This window comes from Vulpes lagopus, chromosome 22, assembly GCF_018345385.1.
Source record: "Vulpes lagopus strain Blue_001 chromosome 22, ASM1834538v1, whole genome shotgun sequence".
Classification (NCBI taxonomy): Eukaryota; Metazoa; Chordata; class Mammalia; order Carnivora; family Canidae; genus Vulpes; species Vulpes lagopus.
The window spans coordinates 14,696,483-14,711,065 of record NC_054845.1 but is presented as its reverse complement, the minus strand read 5'-3'; the positions used below and the strand labels follow the sequence as shown (position 1 = coordinate 14,711,065).

Sequence of the window (14,583 nt, the reverse complement as noted above, 5' to 3'; positions counted from 1 at the left end):
TGCTTACCATTTCTAGCTCAAGACTGGCTTAACGGCCTCCTCTGAGGTTAATGTTAACATCGTTCTGGACAGAGTAACAGGAAGCATCTGGGTATCTTACCACAAACTGAGATGATCCCTTCTTTCGCCATTTGAAGTACAAATTCTGTTGGTATTAAATTACTTAATTCCTTCTGCTTTATTCATTAATACATTAAAACATTCAGATATATAAAACATCATAAAAGCTCTGGGAAAACCAAAATGATTTATGACTATGTAAATATTTATTTTGTCCTTCCCAGTTGGTCAATATTGATTTTTTTCTATTTATTTATTTTTAAAGTTTTAATTTTAATTCCAGTTACTTAACATATAGTTATATTAGTTTCAGGCGCACAATACAGTGATTCAACCCTTCCAGACATCAGCCAGTGCTTATGACAAGTCCACTCCTTAACCCCCGTCACCTATCTCACCCATTCGCCTCACCCTCTCCCCATGAAAGCTATTCTTACAAATCTTTTGTTTTTATTTCTAGAACCATCTATGGATACAGGAAAACTCAGGGAATAATGTTAGTCAATTAACAGCTGCCACGTTACCTAGGGGAGCAGATGGTATAATTGATCATGTCCTACAAAATGGGGGAAGGGAATACTTAAAAACAGTTCCTCAAATATGCCACGGAGTTTCCACACAAAAGGCAATAATGAAAACCATATTTTTCTCTTGTATGTTTGGTTTTACTCCAGGTGATATTCTTAAACTGTATTTTTTATTTTTAACCTGTAGGTTTTTCAATATTAAGTGACATTAGTCATTTAAAAAGAGAGTTTGCATACAGATTAGTCATTTAAAAAGAGTTTTTAGCAATAAAAAATGTACAAGGGGCAGCTGGGTGGTTCAGTGGCTGAGCATCTATCTGCCTTTGGCTCAGGTCATGATCCCAGGATCCTGGGTTCGAGTCCTGCATCAGGCTCTCCACAGGGAGCCTGCTTCTCCCTCTGCTTATGTCTTTTGCCTCTCTCTGCCTCTCATGAATAAATAAAATCTTAAAGAAAAAAAAAGAATGTACAACAGAAATAACCCAACAGAAAAATGTAGCATACTTAGCACCACTCCCAGATTTTTTAGCTAGACTATAATAATGGACAATTGGAATATAATCCTTAAGGGTGACTGGCATAGTTAGAATTGTACAGATACTATTTTACTCATCACCTTGGACTCTGAGATTGACAGATAGTCCACATATGCTTCCTTAGTACCCTTCTCATTTAACCTATTGACTAACTCTATCTTCATTATACAATTGTCTCAAAGCCATTGAACTGGTGAAGAATTCAAAATCTCAAATATTAATTTAATAAATATTTATGGTGCATATTTTGTGGCAAACACTGTTCTAGATGCTTAGTGAACAAAATTTTTAAAAAAAGAAAAGGAGGGGTGCCTGGTTGGCTCAGTTGGTAAAGCATTTGACTTTTGATCTCCAGGTCATGAGTTCAAGCCCCATGTTGGATGTGAAGCCTAGTTTTAAAAAAATAATAAAATTAAAAAGAAATGTTTTAAAGATTTTATTTATTTATTCATGAGAGACACACAGAGAGAGGCAGAGACACAGGCAGAGGGAGAGGCAGACTCCCCACAGAAAGTCCAATGTGGGTCTCAATCCTGGGACCTCGGGATCATGACCCGAGCCAAAGGCAGACACTCAACCACTGAGCTACCAGGCACCCTAAATTTAAAAAAAGGGGGGGGGATACCCTAGCTTTCATGGAACATAAGTGTATGTTCTCCCAGTGTGGAGCTCAACACAAAGCTTGAACTCATGACCCTGAGATCAAGACCTGAGCTGAGGTCAGGAGCCACCCAGGCACCGCAGAACTTACATTTTTTAAGTGGGATCTGTATAAAATAAAACATCTCCAGAACAGTAATTCTTTTCTCTCTTGCCAGACAGAAGCCACTTGAGGGGAGAGGCTACTGTTTCCCCAATATCCTAATCATAGTGCCTCGCACACCATGATTCATAGGTACTCCTTGAATAATTAAATAGCAGAAGATCCTTTTTACTTAAATACAAATAATAGTTCTTCATAGCCTGTCGTATCTGTTCGAATTTTTCAGCTTGCCTTTCAAAGTCCCCTTAATTGGGCCCTGCCCACTATGTCTTTTTCAGCACACAATTTGTTGTACTACAGAGAAGACATACTCACTCCTGCTTTATTTACCATATGCCACTTCCTCTGCCCCAGGTAACTAAAAACCTTCTCCATTTATTTTATTTTTAAATATTCTATTTACCTATTTTACAGAGAGAGAAAACAAGCAGGTGGAGCAACAGAGGAAGAGGGAAAAGCAGGCTTCTCGCCAAGCAGGGAGCCTGACTCAGGGCTTGATCTCAGGACTCCTGGGTCACGACCTGAGCAGAAAGCACTCTTAACCCACTGAGCCACCCACGTACCCCTAAAACCTTCTCCATTGAGATTCAACAAACACTGATCTAGGATCTTCTGTGTGCCAGGGCTGTGCTAGAGATTTCCATATATCTTCTTGGATCTACATAAGCATACTCTCACATTCTAGGGAGAGAAAGACTTGGCTCTGAGATCTGAGAGTGGCCCAGCTACTATGAGGCAGGCCTGAACTTCGACAACAATCCGGAGCACCTTTCGCTCCTTGCTCTGCCCCTTTGGTTCCCTATAATGAGCCCTTGCATGTTCTCCTGGGCTTCCCTGATCTTACCTACCTTTGCAGCTAGATTATAAGCTCCCTGTGCCCAACTGGGTACCATATTTTACTACCCTACAGAGCCTGAGTGCCATGCCCAGCAAGCACTCAGTAAATACTTCACTAATTGAAGGAAGGCTAACCAATTTGGGCTGAGCATCCTATTTTCATAACCTTTGCAATAAAATCCATCTTTTTTTTTCTTTAAAAATTTCATTTCTAAGTAATCTGTACATTCAACGTGGGGCTTGAACTCACAACCCCAAGATCAAGAGTCGCATGCTCTATGAAGGAACTAGCCTGATACCCAACAAATTCCATCTTTCAAATTAAGTTTCACAGGGTCAGAACTTGCTGTGTGAAAAAACAGCAACTTTTTTCCTTTTAGTTTTAAATACCTCACCTGAGATTTTAGTTATCTCTGGCTTACAGGTAAACAACTTAAAGTTCAGCTCATCTTCCTTCACTGCCTTTCATCACAACCCTGTTCAGTTTATTTTCCAAGCTTGGAGGTCCTAGTGTTTCCAGGTTTTCTATCATTCTTGGACCACACAATGGCCTCTTCACGTCTTTGAGTTCCAACACAGTAAAACTGCACGGCAACTTGCATTTTCATGAGATAACCTAGCCAGTGTCATGTGTTCTCATCAGCCAGTAGATGTGTCCTCAACATTTTTAGCTTGGCCAGCAGTTGAGAAAAAAATAAGAAACTTAGTATATTTAAGCCTAGTGGTCTCAAGTTACTCCCGGGTTCCACCTCTCCCTACAGTCTTCACCCCGGCCAGTTCGGACCTTTATCCTATATGTCAACTGTAAAGCCAACGAGAGGACAGGGCCTGTCTGCTTCACTTTTTAACCACTGCAGGACCCTACAAATTTCAGCCTGATTAATACATAGCAGTAGTAGCTCTTCAACTTCTTGTCCCAATCCACTGTAAAGATACATATATGTGCTCATAACTGAAGAGAACTGTTTCATGAAATAAACTTTGACCACAATGACTCTGGATATTTTCTATTCTCTAGTATTCTATTCTTTAGTAGGTCATTAGCTGCAAAGTTGATTTCCTAAGTTCCCTGTTTCAAACACAACACGCCACAGAGGTTGAGGTCAGTTCTCTTGGCACTGCATCACCTAGTACAAGAAGACCCCTGTGATCATTTTCCGTTAGGGTCAAGTGCTAGGGAAATGCTTAGCAGTCTGGCACATGGCTGAGTGAATACATGTTTGTGGCTTTGTGTTGACTGAGTCTGTTCCTACTGTGAAAATATATACTTCAATCACATTTTTAAAAATTAAACTTTCATTTCATCAAAAGTACTAATAACTTTTTTTTTTAGTACTAATAACTTCAAAGAGAAATCTCACACAAATCCTCCAAGAAAATAGTCAATATGTAAATAGGGTTTTAATTAACATATTTGTTCCTCAATACTTTGGAAATCGATTCTAGAGCAAAGCCCCTTTTCAGTTTTTTTTTTTTTTAAGGTTTTATTTATTTATTCATGAGAGACACATAGAGAGAGAGGCAGAGATTCGAGCAGAGGGAGAAGCAGGCTCCATGCAGGGAGCCTGATGTGGGACTTGATCCCGGAGCTCCAGGATCATGCCCTGGGCTGAAGGTGGCGCTAAACTGCTGAACCACCCCGGCTGCCCTCTTTTCAGTTTTCTAATTAAAGTCCTACTTTGATTCCAGTCACTTTCTATAAATTCAGGGAAAAGAAAGAGAAATCTTCAGTGAATGGAGTGGCTGTTAGGTGTCAGGTAGTATACTACATATGGTCCTCTAAGTCATCTTATTCAAGCAGTAGTCTTAAGAATGAGGGCATTGAGGCCTGAGAGTTTAGGGAACTTGCCTGTTTGTATAGCTAGTGAATAAATATTAGCTACAGGATTCACACATGGTTTTCTAAACCCCACACTTTAACCTAACACTGTGTTTGCATTTTAAAACAATGAACTAATACCTGTCTGATAAAACTGCTAGTTGGAAATGTTATATGTGTCAAACATCCACTATTTCCTTTGTGGGGTTGCTCTTTTTGGAGATATTTCATAGTCTGGGGTGTCTCAGTGATGTCTGGTGGGTCAGGCATCTGACTCTTGGTTTGGGCTCAGGTTGTGATCTCAGTGTCATGAGATTGAGCCCCTCATTAGGCTCTGGGCTCAGCATGGAGTTGGCTGAAGATTCTCTCTCCCCTTCCCTCTGCCCCTAAACGCTAAGCTCTCTCTCTCAAATAAAATAAGTAAATCTTGGGATGCCTGGGTAGCTCAGTGGTTGAGCGTCTGCCTTCAACTCTGATCGTAACCCTGGTGTCCCGGGATCCAGTTCTGCATCAGGCTCCCTGCGAGGAGCCTGCTTCTCCCTCTGCTTATGTCTCTGCCTCTCTCTGTGTGTCTGTCATGAAAAAATCAATAAAATCTTTAAGAAAAAAAGGTAAATCATTAAACAAAAAAGATATAATCTTTTTATGCTTATCAGAAAAATCTTTGTTAAATACCTCCTATGGAAACTTTTTTTTTTTTTTAACGATTTTACTTATTTATTCATGAAAGACACGAGAGAGAGGCAGAGACACAGGCAGAGGGAGAGAAGCAGGCTCCCACACAGTGTGCCCGAAGTAGGACTTGATCCAGGTACCCCGGGATCACGCCCTGAACCAAACAAACACTCAACCACTGATCCACCCAGGTGCCCCCCTCATATTGAAACTTAAATGCATCTCATTCTTTAGAATGGTTAATGAATGAGGGTTTAGCTAGTCACAATATTCTGTTGTGCATACTGTGGGTACTCTTCCTGTACCCCATTTTATATTTAACACCTTGATTGAATCTGAAGGACACACCAAAATCTCAGCTAAACCTCGAATTCTATATTGTAGACTGTCAACTATGTGGGTATTCAAAACTATCTGGAGGGGCACCCACCTGGCTCAGTAGGTAAAGCATGAAACTCTTGATCGTGGAGTTGTAAGTTCCATCTCCATGATGGGTGTAGAGATTACTTAAAAATAAAATCTTAAAAACAAAACTATCTGGAAAAAAAAAATCAATGGTCTGTTTCTGTTGTAATGTAGATATTTGGTATGCCATAATCTTAGTCTCCTTTCATCTTTTTCTGTGTTGAGGTCAACTTGTGACTAGTGCTGCTAAGCCCACTGTCTTGGTAGTGTTTCAAAACAAAACAAAAAACAAAACCCGCACTCCCTGACCTTGAGCCATACTGCCTGTAACGTGTTTAATGGCAAGCAACCAAAAAGGGCAGTTAACCTTTACATAACACTTATTACCTGCCGTGGGCCTCACAGGCACTATACCACTGAATCTTAGGACAATACAGTAAGTTAGGTACTATTGTTATTTTCATTTTGACAAATGAGGAAACTGAGAGGTTAAATAGCTTGCCCAGGATCACACTACCAAAGAAAGTGGTAAAGCCAATTTCCTAAACCAGATGGCCCTGACTGGAGCTTAAGCTCCTAACCACTTCACGCTCTTTTGCACAGAAGGAACAGGCATGGAAACAAATAAACAAACTCCCCCCTAAAGAACCTAGAAAACAATGCATTAAATTAAGAATAAGGTCACTGTAGACTCAGGTTGGCACCAGAAGGCTTTTGGGATAAGATTTTGAGGAAGGCATCAAAGCAGAGTGGGAACAGGGGCATCAAGACAAGAATGGCCATGGCTTGCTGTGTGGGGCAAAAAACCAGCCTCAGCCTAATAGAAGGATGAGGTTGGATAATTTTTAGTAGAATCTTTTTTTTTTCTTTTAAGATTTTATTTATCTATTCATGAGAGACACACAGAGAGAGGCAGAGAGATGGGCAGAGGGAGAAGCAGGCTTCCCATGGGGAGCCCGATGCAGGACTTGATCCCAGAATCCTGGGATTCTGACCTAAGCCAAAGACAGACGCTCAACCACTGAACCACCCAAGCGTCCCAATTTTTAGTGGAATCTTATTTGAAGTAAATAATAATAAAATAAAATAATAAAATAAAATGCAAATACCTACTTGTAAGCTCACATAGCACCCAAACATGTATAAAATAAACACTATATAGTTAAGGTAAAAAGTACAATTTTTGGTTACGGAGGTCTTCCCTCCTGGTGTACAACTGGCCTTACCCTTTAATAATTAATCAGCTTATTTTCCTCACCTGAATTTGAATCAAGCTACTTGAGTTGTATTAATAGTAATTTCTTATTGGGGCGCTTGGGTGGCACAGCTGGAGAAGAGCCTGACTCTTGGTTTCAGCTCAGGTCAGAATCTCATGGGTCCTGAGATGCAGCCCCAAGTGGGGAATCCGCACTCAGCTGAGAGTCTGCTCCAGATTCTCTTCCCTGCGTCCCATCCCACCCGCGCCTCTCACGCTCTCTAAAATAAATAATTTTTTTTTAAATAGTAACTGTTTACTTAATTGAATGAAAGAATCTCCCCCTTTTCCCCCACCCTTACTACTGAATTCTAGTGGTCTCTAACAAATATATGGCAAAATGTTACAGTACAGGAAGTCCAGTGTTACTAATGAACATGTTCCAGAACATCACTGTCCCATTAGCTGTTTCGAACCTGGAATTTATTTTCCCATGGACATAGTGGTTAAGTTCCCAGTGGGTCTACATAAGCTCCCTTAACCAGGAATGCAGCAGAAATGAACACTGTAATCTTTGTGTTGACCTCTGCTTGTTATTCTGAGGGCTCTATGGATTTCTCTTCTTACTACAAGGTCTTAGCTAACAACCACTTTGGGGACAGTTTTTCATTGTGAATTATAGAAAAGGCTGACAATCATTTATAATTCTAACGTAAATCCAATCATTCATACTGCTTTTGGGTGCTTCCTTTTACTAATCATTACTTAAAATGCAACTTCAGTTAGAGAGTTGTTTTCCTTAACGTAAGTTAATAGTCTATAGTCCAGAATGCCGACAGCCGAGGCTAGGAGGTTACATTCTTCTGCCTATGGCATGATAAGGTGGCTAAATGGCACCAGGGACACGTCTTGCCCCTGCTGCTGCCGGTGACCAACATGGTCCTGGAAGGTATCTTTTGGACTTGTGGGAATTAAAAAAGAAACAAACAAAAAACCCCAAAATTTTCTTGGTTTCTGGCTTGGCATCAGGTAGTAATTCTCGGGTACCCTGGGTTAGTTGTTAGGACTTGAGAGATTACCTGATCATGTGTGTTTTGACTACAGTTGAATCCATATTACAGAAATTTCATACTTAAATCATCTAAAGCCATGTTGTGGACGTCTGCCAAACATGCTGGTCTCAGAAACATTTTCTTGCAGGGCACAGTAACCACAATAAAACCAAATCTTTGTTTCAGATAGATATATTACCAATAAATGTTTCCAAAACAGAAATGCTTAAAGTGAAAAAAAAAAAAATTGTGTCTATGGCCATTGTAATAGTGTGGTTTTAAAAAAAACTTTTAGGCTCTGTACACACGCCCTACTTCTACCTTTTCACCTCCTTGGGAATTTTTACACCGGTAGGGACTTCTGATGTGACTTTAGAGTCTGTCTTTAGAAATGTTATGATAAATATCCATATAATTAGGGAAGATTTATATCCATACCCTTTTCCCCCCACAAAACCCCCATATATTGTATAATTTGTATAACCACGTCTGCTGTCAGGGTATTTTTTTTTTTTTTTAGATTTTATTTATTTATTCATGAGAGATACATGGAAAGAGGCAGAGACATATGCAGAGGGAGAAGCAGCAGGCTCCTTGGAGGGAGCCCAACTCAGGACTCGATCCTAGGACCTTGTATTCACACCCTGAGCCGAAGGCAGATGCTCAACCACTGAGGCACCCAGGTGCCCCAGTCAGTGACTTTTTAAACACTTAATGATTCTGTCAGCAAACATTTGTCAACAAAGGCATGGTTTTATTGCTTAAAGACATCTAATACATTAAACATGCATAAATCTTTCATTTAAATTTAGTCTATGAATGAGATGTTTTAAGGCTATATAGGTGGTGTTTCCTTAATAACTTCACTATAAGTGTTCATAATAGGTGGTTAATTTTTACAATAATAATTAATACCAAAATGCAGATCAGTGAAAGATTCTAATATAGCAAAAACATTAAGGCAAACATTTCCTGTTTCAACTAAAGGCCAAACTGCTTGTGAAATTAAGACACAGTAACAGAATGAATAAAACACTAAGGCTTCAAGTATCATTTCAGTAAACCTCAACTGACAATTTACATTCCTCAAAAGAACAGAGACCTAGTTACTAGACCTCAGCTAGGTGAGACAGGCCATTGGTTGCCACTAATGAAGGGAGCTCCCATTGCTGGCTACTCAAAATTTGGTTTTGGCATAGAGCATGAGGCAGGAATTTAGCATTTCCAGATAGAGCTGTGGTAGGCACCTCGGAAATTCTAAAGCACAAGAATTTGAAATCTTTTTTAGAAAGTTTTAAAGCCAAGGTCTACGCCCCTTGAAATGTAGACAGATCTCCTAACTGTATTTAAATGAAGAAAGGAGGAGGAGGGGGCAGCCCAGGTGGCTCAGCCGTTTAGCGCCACCTTCGGCCCAGGTTGAGATTCTGGAGACCTGGGACGGAGACCCATGTGGGAGCCTGCTTCTCCCTCTCCCTCTGTCTTTGCCTCTCTCTCTCTCTGTGTGTCTCTCATGAATAAATAAATAAAATATTAAAAAAAAAAAAAAAAGGAGGATGAGGAGAGAAAGGAGGGAGCTCTTGCGGGTATTAAATGAAAGCACAGATATGAAGTGTTTGGCAAGGTTACCAAAATACAGTAGGGACTCAATAATATTAGCCAAATTTGAGTACTGGGAATTTTACTAGGCAAAAAATCGGTTTATTTAAGATTAATTATGGCAGTAGTTTGTTGTTTTTTTAAAAGATTCAACTTATTTATTTGAGAGAGAGAGAGAGAGAGAAGCAGACTCCTTGCTGAACAGGGAGCCTGGGTTGGGGCTCCATCCCAGGACCCTGAGATCATGATTTGAGCCAAAGTCCCCCACTTAACTGACTGAGCCACCCACGAACCCTAGTTGTCAGTAGTTTTGTTACCATTTGCAGCTTCTAGGAATTATGGAGACATAGCACCTAATAGGAGTTCAATGATCGACTAAAATACTGACCAATCAAATTCACCAATATTGCAAATATAGTGAGACTCCTTCTTGGTTAGGCTGGTAATTCCCCAAATCTGGGTTATTTAGCTCAACTGGTGGATAAACATGATGGATTATAGCCATATACACACCAAGCTTTATAGAGAGAAAGACACTGACATGCTAAGATTATGCATCATATCCCATATCCCTATCATGCAAATAAGTTTGCAGGACACAACAGGGATTGCAGAAAAGGGTGCAGTCAGCTTAAAGTGAACACATCTTAATTTCTTGAAAAATGCAAAGCATACCTATAAAGTCACATCATATAGAAGAACAAGTTTGAAACACGTTTTTCAAGTCTACTGGAGTTCTACGTTAAGGGAAGTAATTTCCTTGTTAGACCAACGTGCTTGATCTCCAAATGTTTTTTTAAAAACTCGTAGATAGGCAGCCCGGGTGGCTCAGTGGTTTAGCGCCACCTTCAGCCCAGGGCCTGATCCTGGAGACCCAGGATCGAGTCCTCCCTGCATGGAGCCTGCTTCTCCTTCTGCTTCTCTCTCTCTCTAACTCTCTGTGTGTCTCTCATGAATAAATAAATAAAATCTCTTAAAAAAAAAAATCCTTAACTTAAAAAAAAAAATGTAGATAGAACACAACTTCACAGTTGAGGTTTCCAAGACGACAGGAATCAGTTTTCTTTCATTACTTTAGATTTTTCTACTAAGGAAACAACAACAAAAAAAGACCACTAAAGAAAACCCAACCTACTCAGGTACTATATTCAAATTTAGATGATAAAGATGGGGGTCAACATGAAAGTAATAAATATCTGATATATGCATTATCTGAACTCACTTTAACATTATGGGAACTTCCAAATTTGGAAGCTCGAAAAAGAAATATTTTTAAGTGGAGTCACCAACTGATGACTAAGTGCTTTGCAATACATTTTAAATAAGAGAAATGAAATATTCTGCTGATTCAAGGCACTAATTTGACAAATCCATTCCCACTAGGCTAGCCAACATATGTCAGAAAAAAGTAACTTTTAGTCCAAGATTCGATTCATCATTCCCTATAGAACATCCAAAAAGATCCTCTGGTCACTTTCTAGTATTCTTCTCTTTCTTTGCAAAAAATAGAAAAGCATCTCTGTAATAATTTCTTCTCCTCCAATAATAAGAGTTCTATGGGAATTGTTGCAAGGGGGCGGCACTGGTCTTCTCTCACCTCTGTGCCACCTGCCTCAGTTTTGTGTGACTTTGATCCCACTAAGCTTCGCTCATTAAAAAAAAGTAGACCCGTGACATCCCCTGCAACATCTTAAAAGTAATTTATACAGGCTGGAAGCACGCTGGGAGAGTCACCAACTAACAACACAGCGACTCCAACAGAAACACAGTTTTCTCCGTCTGCCACACAGAAAGTGGACAGCAACATGTGCGATGCACCCAAGATCCAGGGAATCCAACTAGGAAACCCAGTATCGGGATATAACCAGCCCATTTTTCTTAATAAAAGCAATTTTAAAGAAAGTCTAAAGCTGTCTTTCGCGTCTATTTCCAGTTTTACCTTTCTTCCTGGGTAGACCATCACAGAATCAGAGTCATTTCCAGGACCGTGGTCAGTGATGCTTCGGTCCTATTGAACCTCTCCCGTGATCTCTGCCTCGGTGGGCACTGTGCAAGACCAACAGCTGTATCATGCCTTCCTGGAACACTTAATAGGCTTGATTCCCATTGCTTTGAGAAAAGGGAGACAAAAGAAGGCACCCCTTAACCATGGTCTTTTATGCCATCTCAGTGTTGAGGCCAACACCTAATACCCATTTTCCTACACAAGGCAACCTGTAAAGAGGTAAAAACACACAGACAGACGAAGTGGCCAGTGCAAATGTATAAACTGACCCCTACCTCCCCCCACACAGACACAGAACTTGGCTCTGCAATGGAGAAAAAAAACCATGGTTAGTTAGCCTGGAAAAATAAAATTAAAATTAAAACACCACTGCCAACGACATGGACCCCCCCCCAAAAAAAATTTTTTTTAAATAGAAAATAGAAAAACAATAATCACCGGAAAACCTGTGTCTTGTAAAGATTTCTTTCCAGCAGAAGATGCAGAAACATCCCCCCCTCTCCCCCCGGTGGTGCCAAGGAAAGGGTTTTCCTCAAGCACCCCCGGGGTCTTCCCCGCTCCCCCCGCCCCAGGCGCCGGTGTAGACGGCCGGTGTGGACGGTTTTCCGGGGATGAGAAGTCGGGATGTGTACTTTATCGGGAGCGGGTGCACTTTTCCCCCCGGCCCCCCTTTGCTCGGCCTCCAAGATGGTAGGAAAGTTGTCGTTTCGGAGGCCGAGGAGCGGCTCTCTGGTGTTATGTCCTCGCAGTGCCTGTAGTGGTGCTGTAGGAGGCTGCCGCCTCTTCTAGTGCGGCCCCGGCAGCCCTGCCTTCTTGGCTGCAGAGTATATTCAGGGATTTCCCCTTAATAATCACCGACCCCGGGAGCACTTTTGAGTTTCCAAAATAAAAATATGATCCTCACCCCTCTTGCCTGACCGGGAAAGGCTCCCGCCGGAGCCCAGGGGGAGCAGCAGCAGCGGCAGCCGAGCCTCCCGGTCCATCGCCAGCGCCTCTCACTCCGATCTGTCAGCCCGGCCGAGGGAAAAAGGGGGGAAGGAGGAGAAGAGAGAAAAAAAAAAAAAAAAAAAAAAAAAAAAAAAGCAGCTGAAAGGTAAGCAGAGGCGGCCCGAGGCCCGGCCCACATCCCCGGGCTCCCGTAGGGCGGCGGGCAGGGCCGCGCGGGCAGGGCGGGCGGCGAGCGCGCTTACGTGAGGCCGGGGATCCGCCGGCCCGCGTCAGGCCCCGGGCAGAGGATGAAAGGGTGAGAGGGGCCGGCGCCGGGGCGGCGGGGCGGCGGGGCGGCGGGGGCGCGGGGGGCGGGGGGCGGCCCCGCGGGGCTGGGGGGCGGCCGGGGCCCGGGCGGGCGGCGCGGCCTGCGCGGGCCGGGGTGTGGGGGGGCGCGCCGGGGCGGGGGGTGGCGGCGGCCGGCTAGGCCTCGGGCGGCCGGGCCCCTCAGCGGCCGCGCCCTGCCCCGCGCCCCGGGCCTCCGCGCGGCCCCCCGGCTCCCCCGGGGCCTCCGGGCGGGACGGCGGCGCTGCGGGGCCCGGGGCGCCCGGCCGGGAGGCTCCCCGCGGGGCGGCAGGCCTCGCAGTGGGCAGTGGGCGCCCGCCCGCCCCTTCCCCCCGGTCTCCCGCACCCCCTCCTCCTCTTCCTCCCCGTCCTCCTCTTCCTCCTCTTCCCCCCCCCCCGGGATTCCGGTAATAGTTGAATTTATTTATCCCCCCTCGGCGCTCCGGGCGGCCGGGCCGGGGCGGGGCGGGCGGCCTGGCGGGCGTGGGGTGGGGTGGAGGGGCGGTGAGGAGTCAGGTGCAGCCGCGGCCCGGAAAGTTTCCTCAGGCCCGAATTGGGGGCTGCCCTCCTGGCGGGGAGCCCCGGTCCTAGCGCCCGCGACCCCCGAGGGCGCGGGGGGCAGACTCGGCTAGTGGGCAACTCTTTGCCAGTTCCCGTCCGTCCAAGGTACTCCGCCCCGGCACCCCTCGCCCGCGCCCCACCCGCTCCCCGGCCGGCCCTGCCCGGGCGGCCCCTGCGGCCCGCGCCCCCGCGCCCCCGCGGCCCCGCGGCCCCGCGCCCCGGCTGGGGAGGGGGCCCGCCCTGCCCCTTCGGAAAAAGTTTTCCAGGGAATTTTTTTTTTTTTTTTTTTTTTTTTTTGCTTATTAGTTAGTGACTGGGCTTTTGCTGTGGGAGAGGAGGAGGTAAATTCAGGTGGTATCTCTACAGGGCCGGCTCTCCTAATCGCCTCTCTCTCTCTCTCTCTCTCTCTTTTTTTTTTTCTTCTAAAAAGCTCTTAGTCCCCGAAAGCGGGGGTGTTGGTTTCCGAGGAAGCACCCGCCGCCCCGCGTCCCTCCCGGACTCGCGTGGGTCTCGAGCCCCCGTCCTGGGCGGTCCCCGCGGAGGGAACGACGTAGGGAGCGGCGGGGAGACTGACAGGAGAGGGGGCTGCGCTGCTGCGGCGGCCCCCCCCCCCCTCCTCCCCCCTCCCCTCCCCTCCCCCACCCCACCCCACCCCTCCCCAGGCCTAGGAGTTTCCTGCCCTCTGTGGTCAGGGGCTGGTAATAAATCCGCCCCAGGAGTGGAGCCCAAGGGTGGGGTGGGGTGCGGTGAGGTGTGTGCGGGGGGGACCCTGGTTGTCAGAACCCTCAGGAAGCCTTAAAAAAGATCGGGAGGAGGGAGAGGAGGTGGGCAGGGCAGCTCCTGACACAAGGTCTAACAGTTTAAGGATGAGTGGTTGATTTATCCTGACAATAATAACTCTTCGGATTTGTGGGACAGCCTTGGCGTTCGATGGCTAGAGCTAGCAAAACGGGGGTTTCAAGGAGAATTTGTTATTGCCCCCAACTCAGAAGGGTCGGTGGAAGAGCCCCCCCCCCCCCCAGGGAACTGAACATAGCTGACACAAGTGTGGTTTGGGTAGAAATTCTTTTTTTTTTTTCTATGTTTAAACGGATTTAATTTTAGCTTGATTTCTGGTGCCATGAGCTTTGAAAGTTGCAAAAAAAAAAAAAAAAAAGTCAAAAAACTTAAAATTTCCAAATCTAGATTTCCTGGTTTTCAGGGATGGGATGTTTCCTGTGGCTACACTTAACCTCCTTCTGGTTGTTCTTTAGTATGGAAGTGGAAATGTTAATGGGCCC

The 14,583-nt window shown here is 44.6% G+C and overlaps 1 protein-coding gene and 1 long non-coding RNA gene across 10 annotated transcripts in view; one reads left to right on the top strand and one right to left on the bottom strand.

Annotated features, from left to right (window-relative positions):
* The window catches only part of LOC121480605, a 28,050-nt gene extending 15,251 nt beyond the window's left edge, over positions 1-12,799 (bottom strand). Inside the window, exons 1-3 of one of the 3 annotated variants that reach the window (XR_005985025.1) lie at positions 12,661-12,799; positions 12,375-12,475; positions 11,405-11,574 (exon numbers count right to left, since the gene is read on the bottom strand). This is a non-coding gene — a long non-coding RNA (uncharacterized LOC121480605). Of the gene's footprint in view, positions 1-11,404; positions 12,513-12,660 lie in introns of those variants that run through there. The other 2 variants (XR_005985024.1, XR_005985023.1) reach the window with 2 other exon arrangements.
* Positions 12,430-14,583, top strand: part of INO80D (INO80 complex subunit D) — a 67,668-nt gene continuing 65,514 nt past the window's right edge. For 2 of the 7 annotated variants that reach the window (XM_041737281.1, XM_041737278.1), the window contains exon 1: positions 12,430-12,563. The gene's annotated coding sequence lies outside the window, so the exon portion shown is untranslated. Of the gene's footprint in view, positions 12,564-12,607; positions 12,714-12,889; positions 13,409-14,583 lie in introns of those variants that run through there. The other 5 variants (XM_041737280.1, XM_041737277.1, XM_041737276.1 and 2 more) reach the window with 4 other exon arrangements.